The sequence below is a fragment of the Anas acuta genome, chromosome 2 (genome assembly GCF_963932015.1).
Source record: "Anas acuta chromosome 2, bAnaAcu1.1, whole genome shotgun sequence".
In the NCBI taxonomy this organism is placed as follows: Eukaryota; Metazoa; Chordata; class Aves; order Anseriformes; family Anatidae; genus Anas; species Anas acuta.
In genome coordinates, this window is record NC_088980.1 from 17177551 (window position 1) to 17191813 (window position 14263).

The following is a 14263-nucleotide window of genomic DNA, read 5'->3' on the forward strand; positions in this document are numbered from 1 at the left end:
AGGGTTTAATTGTTGCAGAATATATCTGGGAGGTAGAAGGCTAGGTTCAAATGAGTGGTCTGATTCAGGTAGGAAAAGGACTCAGACTTTGGCCTTAGCTGCACTGCTCTCTTATGTAGAACAGCCTGCACAGACTGGTCAAGCCCAGATCTGATGGCTTCCCATCTTGTTTACAGACAGGAACACACAAAGGTGCCCCTGGGATGCCACAGCTGCTATTACAGGGCACTTTCTGGGTGCTTTGAGCACCATCTAGGCACATTCCTTTGGGGATTTTCCTAAGATTATGCCTAGAAGGAGCTGGGACTGAAGACACACCAAATCTGAGCTACAAAAATAGGATGGCTGCAGGATGCAGAGGGAAGCCTGGTTTCCACAGCACCCTGGGGCTTTTCTCCAGGGTCATGAGCCAGTCCAGAGCTAGATGAGTCTCTCCTCCTGACAGCAGGTCCCTGCAAGTATGATTCATATCAGGATACCAAACCTGGGAGTCTAAATGTGAGTTTCTGTGTGAGGCAGGCACTCGAATTCCCACATATATGAAGGATATCTCATCCAGACTGCCAGTGGAGCATGCAAAGAGAGACTCTGCACCCAGGAGCACAAATTCCTCTTGATAAGATGTCTGCACCTCCCCTCTGCCTCCAACACCTGGGGACACCTACCTCCAGGGACCCCCACGTAGGTGCTGGTCACAAAGTGAAATCTGCTCTTAGAGATGTGTGACAGCTTCGGTGCAGAGCCAGCTGGCTTTCTGTTTCCAAGACTGCTGTCATCCCTGTCATACACTGGCTGCTCTGCCCAGGTATATTACATAGACAAGGTAAAGGGAAAGACATACAGACCTGCTCTGGCCTGGGTCTTAAAGGCATTGGGGGGACAAATATGAGGCACCAGGATGTTCCTATGGAGGTACAGTAAATGGAAAGTTAAAGGGTTACACAGCTGCTCCTTTCTGTGCTTGCAGTCCACAAATCCAGTGCTTGGTTCTCCGTGCATCATTCGAAGGTGACCGCTACCGTCATCTGTGAACAAATAGAGATGTGAATCCTGCATGACAAAAATGATCTCCCAGACACAAATCCCAGAAGAGCTCTGTGTCCCGCTAGGTAGTCAAGCTTCCTTTGGCACATACTCAGGGCAATGAGACAAGCTGTATGCCTGCTTCCCCACCACTGGGTGGTTGCCTAGCTCTCAGCAGAGATTTCAGCATCCTTTCTGCCTTGCCTGACCTGGGGAAGTCCCTGGGTATGGATGCAGTGGGGCAGGCAGGGCACATTGGGGTGGTGAGGGGTAGAGAGAAAAAGTGAGAGGTGAGCATTGGCAGTGCCTGGAGATGCTGAAGGTCTCAAGGTACATGGTAGGCCTACATATGCCCCAGATGGTGCAGGTGTGATGGAGGAACTGAATGCTGGGGGGCCCAGGAGACTCGCTGTGTGGCTTTAGGACAAGTTGTTCCGTCTTGATCCCTCCACACGGAGGTAGCAGGACCTAAGGCAACAGCACCAGTGCAGGCACTGAACCAGTTTATTTGGCCATATAAATACCTAACCCCTTCCTAAGACTGCTGCGGCTTTGATCTCCCACCGAGCTACAACCCTGCAGGAAAGACAGAATTAGGGCCTAATTCTGCAATTATTTACTGCCTCCATGAAAGAGCAATCGTTGTTGGGGAGGGCTTTTAACTACCACTCTCCTGCCTGCTGCAGGCAGTGGTAATCCTGGAGGCAGGCCCCAAAACTTGCCGTGCCAGTGGACAGGAAGCTGTCCTTTCCGAGGAAGGGGAAAGATCTGGCTTCAGCCTCCAGTTCTTAATTAGCAGCTGCAGGTGGAGAGCTGTGCAAGTCCCTCACATTGCTTTTATAGCTATCACATCTTTATGTGGCTGAACTGTTTTTTTCCACTGTAACTTGGCCATTTTTTGGAGGAGAAATATTTTGGGTCACATTATCAATTTTTCCCCCATGGAAAGCTTATAAAAATTAATCTATAAGCAAATTGATGGGAGGAAAAAAAAAGTTAGCAGAAATGTTTTCAAATGGATAAACTTCAAAGGATTTGAGCTCATTCCATTTGAATTACAGAGTCAGAGCTTTGGTCCAGCCACTCTTTGCTTCTCTACCTCTCTTCCCCACCCGTGCTGCTTTGCATCACACTTGAACAGGTCCCCAGTGAGTATTTTTTTCCTAATGATCGAATTTAGCATTGGCAGAAGTGCCTTGATGGGCTGTGCTTGCGGTTGAAGACCCCACTTGCTGTCCACAGCAGGCACAAGAAGCCACAGAGCCACTTTTCTGACTGCAGTGTGCCAGTCTGCATCCAGATCCTCTCAGATGGGCAGAGAAGGATGCTCCTTCCCCCACACCTACTCATTGCAGTGACCTGCTGTTAGTGGTCCCAGCATAGCTGTCAGCCAGGGCAGCAGACTGTGTCTGCAGACAACAACCTAACTGGACGGGACTAAATCCACCTCCGCCACAAAGATCCATGATGAGTTATTTTGTGCCCTTTTAGTTTGTTCCAAAGCACATTAGTGACACTGAGGTTGAATGGCTGATAAAAACCTACGTAAATGCAACCTTGCCTTTTTGTTGAAGTGAGGTGCCAGTTGCAGTGCCAGGCAAGCACTGAGATTGTCCTCGGAGGAGACAGGGAGCAGTGTAACAGCCACCATCTCTTTGGGATAAATATGAGAAACAAAATCCTTCAAGATGCTTTGTGGATCCAGAAAACTGAAGCAGACTCTATCCAAAGACATGCATTCCTGCATAAATAAAATAATTACCTCTTCTTACAGGTGTCTCATGTCTTGCTGGTTATTGTTTTTGTGTGTTTATGGAAAGAAGACAGAGCAGATCGGAGAAGCCAAGGACACGTCCTAAACAAACATGAGGATTGTGATTCCGAGAACAGAGAAACAGAGCGGGGGTAGGATGGGGAAATTTTAGCTGATCAGAAGCTGATAAAAGGCAATTGTGACAAGAAAAATCGGCTCCTAATTCTTCTTGCATCCAGGGGATATGGTACATTGTACATTCCTTGTAAACAGAAGACCACAGTGAAGCCTGTCTCTATCATCATCTGCTTCTCCTAACCAGCACAGCCCACAGCACTGAATTTTGGCAAGGGCAAAGCAATATGGTACACCTCAGGAGCACAAGGGTCCGGGAAGAGCTTGGGAGAGACAGGGTGATGGAGATACCATCAAAATAAACCATGGTGGAAGCAGACGTGACAGCCAAGTGGGAATCATGGAGCTGACAGGGTACATCTGATCTGCAGCTGCACGCTGCTGAGCCTGCAGGCAGCCAAAGTCCTCGCTCTGCCTCCATCCCTCCTCCTGCTCATCCCCTTCTCTGCCCAGAGCTCCTCTCCCCTTCCATCCTCAGCTCCTCTGGGCTCCATGGTGCCAAACTGGAGAAGGGACAGGGCTGTCCTGTGTCAGCCATTTGGCTGTTGCTGTTACCTCGTGTTACTGGTGTGGTAATGGAAAAGGGCTGGGATCCCCTCGGCACATCTGATCTCATTCAAGACCACCCAGCAAAAAGGTCTCCCTCCACCAACAGCCAGCAGTGTGATGCATCGATAAAGGAGAAAACATCAGATGAAGAAGGGAAAAGCATCCAGAAGTCTCTGGTGCGGAGATGACTTCTAGGTGGAGAAGAAATTGCTTTTGGAGCAACAGCTACAAAATGTCTAGCCAGACTGGAAGACCTGTAGCTGGGAGCAGAGACGCGCCTGCTCTGAACGAGGGGGATTTCCATGGAGCCAGGGAGACTCAAAGATGTTTTGACAGCCCCAGACCTGCTAATAGATGTGAGCAGCAGCAAGGAACGACAGATCTCAGAAACTGTGTAGAGAAAGCAATGAAAGGGGCACAGGTCAAAGCAGACCTCACTCGGCCACCTGGCTGCACCAATGAGGTTAGCCAAATGACCTCAGTAAAACTATTTTCTACCCCATTTGTAACCCTCGGAGGCCAATCAGGGAGAGGAGAGATTGTCCAGTTCAAATAATGCAAAACTCCATTTCTTTGAGGGAAAGCTCCTCGTCAGGCTTCTTGGCTCTGCTCAGCGTCTCACCCAAGTGAGTGGCTAGGAAGAGGAATAGGAGAGGTTTCCAGCAGCCAGCCCACGTACGCCAGCTCCGTCCGTGCTATGGAGCAGGTCACGACAGACGACCGAGCGCTCCAAGTTTGCAGGAGCTGTTGAGATGTGGCTTGCAGGCAGCCATCAGGCAGAAGGAGCCAGGTCAGAGAATGAGCAGCAAGGGGAAAGCTGAATCCTCTGGCCTGGCTGTGGACCAGGCGCGACCTGTTCTTGGCATAATCTGGTGCAAACAAGGACTCCCAGGATAAATGGGCAGTGGAACAATTTATACACGTTTAGCTGGACTTGGACTTTCAGGTCCAGATCAGCAAAAAGAAATCAGACACCCCAAGGGCCTGGGGAATATGCCCCACAATTTGAGTTTTTCTCTGCAGCAGCCAACCGGGAAAGGAAGCAGCTGCTAGCAAGAAAGATGGACATTAATTGCCACAAGCCCCATAAGCACAGATATGTCAAATGGAAAAGGTGACTCTAGTCTGGTCTGTGGCATTTTTGAACAATTAGAAAAAGTGATAGATTTGGTTTGTAAAACAAGTAAAGTTGGCTATAATGCAAAAAACCTGAAGAAAGTAGTTAAGTGCTGGTACAGTGAGAACGTTCACTATAAAATGTCAACTTTTTATAATAGAAGGCTGGGCCAGAACAAAACACCACAAGAGCCTAGTAAAAAGCCCCTTTCCCCAGTCTGAGTGTTGCAAGGACTCTATATCATGTCAGCGAAGGCCAGAGGTACACAAATGAGGCCTCAGGTTTTTGTTTAGATCCGCGCAGTAGAACAACAGAAGGAGAAGAATGGCTATGAACCCACTGCCAGTATCTGGGAAATGCATGGAAAAAGTGGACACTGCCGCAAGGATAACCATTAGTAGAACAGACATACTAAAAACTGTAAGGGGCAGACTGTCCAAAAGTGAACCAACTAATTGGTCTCAAATGGAGACAGTGACAGGGAAACATGCATTCGTCCAACAGTTGGGAAAGTTGGGTTTGCAAATTGGACATCTGGAATTTGAGCTAGATTTCTGGATAGCCGAGATAGTGGATGAGCTAATAAACAGTTTGGATTTCATTATGCCTAATAGCCGAGTAAGTGCCAGGAAACCATGTCTTACAGACCCTGCCTGTGAAAATTCTTTATAACGATGTGGCACAGGTGAGCAAAATGATTTGTAGGCAACTGGTTTGCAGAGAGCAGGGAAAGGCACCATTATAAGTGACATGCCATGGGAGCTTTGCAGTCAAAGAAATCACTTCCCAGAGGCTGAAACCTGTTTAGAGACCTCAAAAGGTCTCTAGGATCTCAAAAGGATTTTTTTGCTCAAGTGTTGGTATATTGGAAGCAGGCATCTGTCTTCTTGTGTGCTAGACATTTCTGATTAGGAGCTAATAAAAGGGGAGAAAAGAAAGGAATGATGGCCAGAAAGCATGAAATAAGTAAACTGGTGTACTAAATATACATAAGGAGACTAGGAGAGAGAAAAAAGTGGAGATAAATGTGGGGAGCTTACTATTTGGTTCTGAGCATTTTTTCAAGGAGACAAGGGTGGCTTGAAAGCTACTGAGGATCCTGGAGTTGTCCTCCTTCTCATTGCCAAAGCTGCACAGGAACAAAACACAGGGAAGTGGCCACAGAGCTGCCACATCTCAGCTTAATAAAGGCCAAGTGTGGGAGATATTCTGGGCAGCTGGGAATTCCAGGAAGGCAAAACTGAGCTCTTACCATGGGCTGTCCAGAGGAAGGGCAGCCCCATGTCCCCTTCAAGGACCACAGTTGCAGCCTTGTTTTCTGCTCCAGATCTGATGAGCAAATATGGAGCCAGATAGGTCTACTTCAAAGTGGCAGAATAAAACCCTCAGCTTACCCTGAGCCTCCTCAGCAGTCATCGTCACATGGTGGTGACATGCCCTGCCACCTCCTCCAGCTCCTTAGTGGGGTGGCTCTGCTGCACAGGTCAAAGGCCACGGCCCCTGTGCGGTGGTTTTAAAGATGGTCTGAGACAACCCTAAGTCTGCCAAGCTGCAATAAAACTCCAAAGAAAGAGAATATTTCCTAAAACAAACAAAAGAAAACAGTTTGCTTTGGGCAGACAGGGAGTGAAGGAGGAATCCCTCTGACAAAATGACAGTGGAGCTGTCCAGAAACAGCCTGGGTCAGCAGGATTGGGATGGACTTTGTTTCCTGACATGGGGATTACTTCTACATTTTCAGATACTGCAGAACACCAGCTAGCTTGGGTGAGCTTGTGATGGAAAACCATCGCAATGGTCACCAGAACGTGATATAGCATGGAGTTAGGAAGGCTCTTGGCACGCCATTCACAGTTCCTTTTCTGTATCGTAAAACGCCTTTCATATGGGAAACAGATGCTAACAGATACTGAACTTATAGTTTAGGGACAGTATTGCTACAGCAACACAAAGGGTTTCAGCACAAAGCTTTTCTTTGAGATGATCTGTTTTGTTACCGAAGCACACCTTAGGGTAAAGGTTTTATTTATGTATCTTCACTGCTGCTTGTATGGGAAAATCATTTTGGAATAGCAGAATGAAAATAGTCAGACAAAAAGGTGTTGCATAAGAATGTAGTAATTCATTATTTATTTAATATCTACTTAAAATGTGATTACAGTAGACGACATTTTTCTTTTTGTCTAAAAGTCTTTAGACTACCACCATTTTATTGATGACAATAAAAGGTGTTTTCATGGGTTGAATGTAGCTTCTGCTTTCACCTGGAAAGAGCAAATTCCTTTTGTGAAACTCAACATCATCAGCGTCCACATAAAACATGGACAATGCTACACAGGTGTATATGGAAAGATATCTCTTGGTCTTATTTTATGAGACTTGGGTGTCTGCAGTAGGGACAGTATAAAATCATAAAATTATTTAGGTTGGAAAAAAACCTCTAAGACTATCAAGTCCAACTGTTAACCTAGCACTGCAAGTCTACCACTAAAGTTCAGTGAAAAACTAAAAACAAAACAAAACAAAAAAATACTATGAGCACTATGAGCACAATGACAACCCTTTACTGTTAAATTTGTCCTGTGCTGTGAAGAAAACACTGTATAACACTCTGGATGAGCACTGTGAATAAAGAAGCTAGCCTCAAAACCACACAATTCAGTGAGCAATTTCTCCCCCTAACAGAACCTACATACAGGACTCCAAGTTGTGACCACTCAGGTCAAAAAGTAACACTTCTATTTTTTCTTAAACCTGAGATCAGAATTAATATACATGAACTTTTCTTGTAAGTACTAAGCCGACTTATTTAGGGAATTCTCTTTAAAAGGCTCTCTTCATCTATTTAACACAGCATCAGATTCTGTCAAACCAATTAATCTTCATTATAAAATCAGGTGACTGCTGATAGAACTACCAGTGACTTTTTTTTCCCTATTGAAAAGAAATGTCAAATCCAGTTTTCTGTACCACTAGCAGAGGTAAGGCAGGAACCTGTCCTTTTCCAAAATGAGGTGACACACACCTGTGTGCTAACAGTAACCTTGTTATCTAGAAATTCTTTCAAGCCAGCAAAGTCTTTTAGCCCTATTTTATTCCCAGCTTCACCTCCCGTTGCCCATAACAAAACAGCAAACATTATTATTGTGGGTTGTTTTTGGTTTTTTTTTTGGTTGGTTGGTTTTGTTGTTGTTGTTTTTTAATCAAATATAAAGTTATATATTACCATTGTGCCTTTAAGAACTATGGTTGTGTGCTATAAGATATGGCAAGCTCATACTAAAACAAAAGGACATAGCACATTCATTATTCTCCCCTACTGAGTAATTGTATCACCTGCCTTCTATGGATTCTTTATGCTTCAGCAGAGATGCAATTTCTGGCCAGAGCAGCCTCAGTACAGAGTCTTAGCTTCTACGGATGTGTAATCATTTACACCTGTGCAAAGTAGATGTAAACTCACTTTGCACTCACTTTACATAGGTGTAAATGACTGCATGAGGTGAGAAGCAATGGAGAATCAAGCCTGTAATGACTACAAAGCACTTAAGCAGGGCATGATGGAGACCAACAGGGGCACATGGGATAGAGTGATCAAGAGGTGAACGGATGTCAGCACTGGTTTGGGAGTCTATTCTCCCTCATTGTGTGAGCAGTGTCTATTATTAGCAATGGAAGTCATGCATGTGTGCCCAGAGGATAATAAATCAGTTGCTGTGTGAATGCTCCAGGCCTGCTCCAGCTTCTCCAGCACTGCTGTAAGGGTTAGACCACAGCAGGAGACCTGCCTTGCCACCCGGGTTGGAAGATGCTGGCTGGCTGTGCAGTTGTGAGATCGATTTACGTGGAGAATCACACTAAACCTAAGGGCTCTGGCTCGTTTTAGGGTGTATTTCTTGTTGTGAGTCAAACAGGTTATCCAAAAACCTGTCTCAATCACTGCTGAAATGGTACAGGTGCTCCTGGCCTCCTAAAGCTGCCTGGCAGCTGGGGAGCACAACAGTTTTCAAAGGAAATTTTACTTTTTATGAGCTGTTGGACAGGACAGAGTAGATAGATCAAAAATTAATCTGCTTCCCTTTGTCAGAGCTCTCTGACCATAAGGTTAAAGTCAGTAATTACTGCAATGGGCATTCAGGGGGATGCTGGGGGGGGAAGGGGGAGAAATCTTTTCATGCTGAATTTTTTTTTGACCTAAAGAGTAGGATTTATATAACAACTTTGTTTGGTAGTTTGAAAAAGACCTTCTGAAATGTGTTCCTCTTAGTTTTACACCTGCCACCTTTCCTCACTCTTCTTTCCTTGGCTTATTAATAGCAATGGTAAATGCATCCAGAGAAATACAGTTGCTATAAAGTACCGAACTTTCTTTGTAGAGTGACACAGAATTACTGAATGTGAAATAAAGTATGTGTGTCATTTTTCCAAGGGACTTTTAAAATGTGCCTCTGGATATATGTGAAAATATAAAATACTGTGCACAGAAAAAATAAAGCAGAAAGCATGCGCTCAGGAAGGAAAACTGCTTCATTTGTTACAGCTATCTTTTAAAGGCAGAGCAGGCACAACCTGTGAGTGGCGGGCTGGGAATCTGTGTGTCCCAGCTGATTTTGCTGTGTTTGCAGTACTTGGTGTGGGAGAGGGCTGGTCATTAGTGCACAAGTGTTTTCTCCTGGCCCTAGGGTTCTGCAGGGCCAGCACTGAAGTCAAGCCCAACATTTATTCGCATCCCACAACAGTCAGGCTAAATCTGATTCACAAGCGAGATGATGACAGCTGGGGCAAGGGATCATTTTTAGTCGTAAAACAAGCCCTTTTGAGCACGTGATTCTTGGCAAATAATCTAAAGGGTTTCTTGTTTTATGAAACCACTTACAATGATGGCATCAAAGACTTGGTGTGAAGGGAGGCTGGCTGAAGCCTGGTACTCAACTGTTGTGAGCCCCTATGGGCAGCAAAATCAGGCTCTTGAAAGGAAGAACTGCCTTGATAGATACATTAACAATAGAGTGAAAGAAACCTTTATGTTCAGGAACAGGCTTTGAGCAAAGAACCTTTACTCTCTGCCCCTGGTAATTTATGACAGGTTTATTTTACCCCACATTGGGCACACTCATTGGCTTCCTTTGTAACGGGCATTTAGGTTTGTTTTCAACATGACCTATGATTGTCCGAGATAACGTGTTATCTGTTGTTAGATCTGTTGTTCCTAGTGGCAGCTGGCCTCTGGCACCTGCTTCAGTGTCCTTCTAGTCCTTGTTCAGTGGCATGCATGCTCCTCAGCTTCTACAGAGGAAAGTGCAATACTGTCACTGGATTCTGATATACCTATGCATTTATCACATAGGTCTACTCAAAAGGCAGGCTTATGGTAGTCTGGGATCAGCAGCATCTGCTGCTGCTGGCAAACAACCCAGTTGCCGTGAAATTCTTTTGATATTTGCTGAAGGTGTATTTAAGCTTCTAAAACATGCTTTCTTTTAAAGTATGGGTACCTTTGGGTATTTTTCCACTGAAACAACTTATCTAGGGCTATGATGGACTCTATACTACTTTAAGATTTTTGAATCTAAAGCCAAAGAAGATTTAAATAGTTAAGTCTAAACCAAACTGTCTTGAAAATGGCCCCTTATTAAGAGGTTACCGTCATAGTGCTTAACTCAACCCTTCAGATCCCACCTGTCCCACATTATTCCTAAAATTACTTAGGACCCAGGGCTTGAGCTATTTCTCTTTCTACATCTCCAGTGGATTCAGTTTGCTCTCAGAGCATATGTGCCTCCTAGAGTATGCTGTAGTTGAAACTCCTGCAAAAGTCCTGTGCTCCAAATGTGATGTGAACCCTGATGGTCCCACCTAGCACAGTGGTTAGAGTGCTTTGCTGGGGACTAGAGGATCTGAATTCAATGTCATTGTTGGCTGGAGGGGACTAGACCCCATCTCCTGCAAGCAATCAGTGCTGTCTAACAGTGCTGTGTGGTCGGCTTGTTGGAGAGAGAGATGAGGCCATAGGAGTAGGAGATGGGGGTCTGCTCTGAGAGAAGGAGGGCCCTGTAAGCTCCTTGCGAGGGCAGGGTGTGCGGCTAGTGTGCTCTCCTCCCAGAGAAGTGCCCCAGGCAGTGCCCGCATCCTGCCTCTGCCCAGCAGGAGGACAACTCTCCCTGCCACTGCAGGGATGGGCTGCCAGACAGCGGTGGCTGCAGAGCCCCTTGCTGTTTCCCATGCTGGGGCTATCTGACAGCCTCTGCTGAGCTCCCCACACCACCAGGAAGCCGCTCATTGCAACTGCCTTCTGCAGTGCAACGTCACTATTTACTTTATCATTCATGTGCTTGTGTACATTCCTCGCATTTTAACCATAGAAGCAGAACAAACTGAGCATGTCAACCTTCCTTCCCTCCCTCCTGTCACCCAGCTTGCCTCTGCAGCTTTTTTCCCCACTTGTAAAGGCTACTAGAGTATGCAAACAGATCAGTCTCCAAGTATTTCCATTGCATCCCTTTCCTTCAGTTGCAGATTTATCAATCTATAGGGGAAGCATTCAGCATGCCCTTAAAAAACAGTACAGTGGAGAGCGTTGCTTCTATGACCAGCTCCTGTGTAAGAACAGATCTGCTTAGTCTGGAGTTATCAACACTGATTGCAATCCTAACACGTATGATCTACATGCTACCTTTGCTGTAAATGCCTGCAAAAAACAGGGGATGCCTAATGACTTGTTTTGTTATGTCTCCTGCTCTCCTTCAATCTTCCCTGGAGAGTGCCTGAACAAAAACAAATGGCAAATGGCTTTTTTTTTTTTTTTCCCTCAATGGCTTCCTTGTGTCTATGTGTCAATGACGTGTTTCCAGATTACAACTTCTGAAATGCCTTGCTCAGCCTGCAGCTGAGCAGATCAAATGGAGACAATTATGCTCTACTGGGTCTGTCAGCCAAAAGTATACCTCTTTTTCACCAGTCTCTTCTCTGTTTTAAAGTATTTTTTTACAAACTAGTGCATACAAGTGTGGGTGGGTGCTAATGCAAGCACACACAGCCTGAAACAAATGAGCACATCTGGTCCTGTGCTTGTCTGTCAAACCATCTGCTTGCACTCGTACTGCCTGGTCCTGGTCCTGCATGCAACTCAGGCTCTTCTGAAAACGCAGCCTTTTAATTTTTCTATCAAAAACACTGCTAAAGTCCAGCAATCACTGACATCCAGTGGTGGCTGAGGATAATTACAAATGTTTATTTTCTGAGAGTCTTGTTTGCTACATGCGGAAACCCAACATAAGATGAACACTTGCTTTTCAGCTCTACAGAGGGGAGACAAGTCAACCGAAACATAGCATAGCTGGCATTTTGCAAATGGGATAGGGCAGGTACATGAGAGCCAGTACTGAAAGCATCTCTCTGTTCCCTGTACAAAGGGGCTCCAAGTCCAGCTGCACTCATCTATATAATCTGGGAGTAGCCCCAGATGGCAAATCGAGTTCTGATTTTCGGAAACTGCATGAGACCAGACCTGAAGTTTCCTGCCCCGGGCAGTTTGGCACAGGATAAAATTAAGACCTGAGCAACACTGATCCCACTATGCTGGCCCAATAAAATCACTGTGAGGCAGGGTGAGCCCTTCAGGCCCCCCCAGTAAGGCTTAAATACCGATTAAATCCTCTGGTGGGTGATCCTGCCTGAAGAAAACAACATCAAAGTTCCAGTTTTGACTTGATTCCTTTCAGCACAGATAATTAAATATTCCTTTATGGCTGGGAGGAAGCAGGGGGCACTATGTATTTGTTACCCTGCTGCAAATACTACTTCCTCCTAAATGTTTGTGTAGTTTTTCTTTCTTCTTTATGAGACTGGTGCAACTGCTGAGGGAGTGATCTATTTTTCTTCTTTCATGCAGTCACTCCAAGCAGTGTCTGACAGGACATCTTTTATTATTATTATTAATTATTATTATTATCATTTATTATTGAATGATAATAATAATAATTAATGATCATTAATATTAATATTAATATCATTGTCATTGTTAATAATAATAATAATAATAATAATAATAATAATAATAATAATAATAATAATAATAATAATAATAATAATAATAATAATGTTATCTTTTGGGGATGGAGATGGTGAGAGGATAAAGCTAAAAGAAAACTTAGCTTTCATTTTTATTTCTGAAATTCTTTCAAGAGCAGGAGGTGGATTTCAACAAGGATAAAATGCTTCCAGTGCAGCAAACTTTAATGGCTGCTGACACCACCATAGTTTAAACCTTGGGCATTCATAAACAGTTTGAGCAGAATGCCGTGTAAGCAATACGAGCTCGTTGCAAGGGCTCCTGCGCTTTCTGAATGCAAGACTTCCTCTGTCTCTTCCTCTTCTGCTTCCAACCTTTCCTCTGCTCTTTCTGTGCTGTTTCCCTTTGCAGAGAGAATATTCCCCAAACTGGTTTGCCAGTCGCCATGGGCCCCGTCACACTGACATGTTTCATGAACCTTTTAAAGTTTTGGCCATAAGCAACCCCCACTAGAGAGCATTAGCCCTATGAGCGATGGTCTCTGCTGCAAGGAGTCCAGAGAGGAAGGATGTGCCAGACAAAAAAAGGAAGGGGGGACCCAAAGCTCATGCTAAGGCCTGCCTGGGATGTGAAGCCCCTTCAGCCCTGTGTCCTGCTCTACATGAGATGTTGCTCTTACCTGCTGAGAAAGCTGGAAAGGGAGAAGCAGCAACACACCACACACCTGGAAGCTTTAGAATTCCCTCCTCACCTTGAGTTTCACAGATTTTTGTTTTGCTTAGGGGTAGTTTTGTTTTGCACTGCATGGAGGGCCAAACAGAAGAGTCATTGGGATAAAGGAGCAGCAGCCCCTGCCTTGCAGCCCACGAGCCCACCCTCCCCAGGTGACCAGGCTGGCAGAAAATTACAACAAACCAGGACACACTCAAGGAGATTAAGTAGCCGAGCTTGCTCTGAGGCCGATACAAGTCTCCACGCAGCATCACTAATGAAGAATTGCTCTGCCCGTGGCTGGGGAGAAAGCCAGAATCTCTTTTCTGATGCTGAAATAAAGCAGCCCCCTTTTAGACCAGTCAGGAAAGTAATTGTTCATTCCTCAGGTCGAGCAGCACATGTGCAATCTCTTTGTTAAGTAGCTTTCTAAATTTTTGCTCCTTGGCTGCCGCCACCGCAGCCTGCGGGATCGCCAGCCCCGAGCGGCGGCCAGGAAACCCACTCCCAGCACGAACGGGGCTAACGTGGTGCTCTGCGCCTGCTGCACAGCCCAGCACCAATGGGACACCGGCCACGGCCGCTGGAGAGGGCAGGAGGAAAGATCATCCCTCCCAAATACAGCTTCTAAAATTTGGTGTGGCTCCTCTGGTTGTAGAGCCCGCAGAAACTTAAATTGTGAGAGACTGATGTGTGGAAGAGGGAGACTTGGTGGCTGTTGCTGGCCAAAGGAAAAATGAAGGGAAAAAGCTGGAGGATACTTTTTTTCTTACACAATAGCCATCAGCTGTAAGGTCAGCATGCTGTAGGTAAACAAGCCTGGGTAGAAGGCTCAATGGTGAGAAAGAGCAGGGCAACTAGTTCAGATACAGGGGGGTTAAATTCATTGCAAGCTAAAAACAAAGTCAGATCTCTTTGAGGTATTTAAATAACTTTGCTACTGCTTTGTACACCAGCCTGCAGA